General features: G+C 46.8%; 1 long non-coding RNA gene across 1 annotated transcript in view; it reads right to left on the reverse strand.

Moving 5' to 3' along the window:
• Positions 1 to 2,040, reverse strand: part of LOC115948801 — a 17,070-nt gene extending 15,030 nt beyond the window's left edge. Inside the window, exon 1 of the long non-coding RNA XR_004082576.1 lies at positions 1,884 to 2,040. This is a non-coding gene — a long non-coding RNA (uncharacterized LOC115948801). The remainder of the gene's footprint in view (positions 1 to 1,883) is intronic.
• Positions 2,041 to 2,124: the final 84 nt, after the last annotated feature.

The raw sequence follows: 2,124 nt of genomic DNA on the forward strand, positions 1-2,124 counted from the left end.
AGGAATCCTCCCCAGCAATGCAGATCAGCCTGATTCCCAGAACTCTGGCCCTGGACAGAACTGTTCACAGTCACTGTTCACCACAGCCTCCCAAAAAACTTACTTCCTTTTCAAAGCAGGACAAGGATAAAGCTGTTTGCTGGCATTTTGGTAGAACTGACTCGTTTTCTGCGTATTCACATCCTAAAGCTCTGCAAGGGTTTTTTGTGGCTCTTACCAGGCTGTGTTGGAGAGACACAGGAATAGGTTGAAATATACACTTAAAAATCAGGAATAGGTTGAAATAGCAACTCCTGCACTTAATAGCAGGAATAGGTTGAAATATACACTTAAAAGCAGGAATAGGTTGGAATATACACTTAAAAATCAGGAAAAATCTGAAATATCTTTATGCTGGGCTGCCAGCCCTCAAACACAACTATTTGCATTCTACTCCAAATTCATGTTATTGAGGCAAAGCCATTTCAAAGGACTGAAGCACAGAGCACCCAGAGTGTCAAAGGACATTGGGGCTGGGAGGCAGTGAAAGAAATCAAGATTAAGAGTTTAAGAGTTTATTTTAAATTTCACTTGGAAGGTGAAAAAATCTTACATGGGAAGTAATTACAGAGCAGGGTTTGAAGGTGGAGCAATTCAGAATTTGGCAGAGAAAAGCAGCTGATGGTGGAAGTTTAAAGGAGCTTTTCTCATTTCTCAGCTGGCATATGCTGCGGGTACAGACCAGTAACATTTACCTCCGTATTGATGGTTTGATATCAGCAAATTCATTATTAATACAGCCAAAATTGTGCTATAAAAACTCTAGGACCCCAATGTTGATCATTTATACATAAAGCAAAGCTAACTGCACCAAAAGACACTAATGTACCAAAATCTGTTGCTTAAGGTATTCCAAAGCTTTTTCCCCACTGAATCTCTCCCTGAAGGGACCAGATTTCTAAACATCACTGAGCACCAGGTTTGTTGCAGCTGATGGAGACTTTTTTTTACAGGGAGGTCTCAAAGATATCCCCTTGTTTGAGATGAGAGATATCTACTCACATGGCACCATCTGAACAGGTCAGATGGAAGAAAAATGTCACTTTTTGGTGCTACCTTCCAGAATAGGTGGGCTGTGAAGGGGAATGGAATGGTGATTCCAAAGCAAGATGCTTCCAAGACAACAAGCAGAATGTTCAAAGCCAGAAAGAAAAATCAGATGCTGTTTGCTCCTACAGCAACAGGAGGCTGAGAACTGCTGAAACTCACGTCTTCAGAGGGAAGCAGAAAAGCTTTGTCAGAGCCAAAATTAGGGGCAAAAAGGAAATTACAGTGTGATTAAAAGGGAGACATTGACATCAGTTAAAGAACACAAGGATGCAGCATCCTCCTGCTGATGCAACCATCCATGAGGGGGGTGGTACCTCGAATATCCCTCCATCCCAGACTGCCATGAAAACAATCCTGTGCTGTCCTAAAACATGACAGGGTTGAATCCCAGCTTCAACACTTGTGACTCAGCACAAGCCTCTCCATGGCACAGCTTCCTCTGGGCACCCTGTGCCAGGGCCTGCCCACCCTCCCAGCCAGGAATTCCTTCCCAATATCCCATCTGTCCCTGCCCTCTGGGAAGCCATTCCCTGTGTCCTGTCCCTCCATCTGTTGTCCCAAGTCCCTCTCCAGCTCTCCTGGAGACCCTTTAGGCACTGTAAGGGCTCTGAGCTCTCCCTGGAACTTTCTCTTCTCTCTTGGAGGTCACATTTCAGACTCACATTTCAGGATGGGGCAGGTGTTAAACATTGGCTGCCTGTGACTGCTCCAGTAGTGCCTGAAGCCCTTTGCATCACCCCTGACTTCATATGGAGGGCGACAGCCCAGAAACAAACAAATAAATAGATCACTACCTGCCTTTGGTGCCAACAGCCATCCAGCTGCAGGAGATGCCAGGGGCAGGGAGAGGATGGAAATAAAGACAGACCCGAGCCCTGTAAGAAGGCAAAAGCAGAGTTTGGGCAGGGAATAGCTCCCCACGTTCCTGCAGGAGGCCGGGCTGGGCTCAGGCAGGGCAGGAGGAGGGAAGGCGCATCCCCCATCCATCCCGACCCCCCTTCGGCGGCGCGGGGCCGGCATTCCCTGCCATTGGCG

Source organism: Geospiza fortis, unplaced genomic scaffold (genome assembly GCF_000277835.1).
Source record: "Geospiza fortis unplaced genomic scaffold, GeoFor_1.0 scaffold659, whole genome shotgun sequence".
NCBI lineage: Eukaryota > Metazoa > Chordata > Aves > Passeriformes > Thraupidae > Geospiza > Geospiza fortis.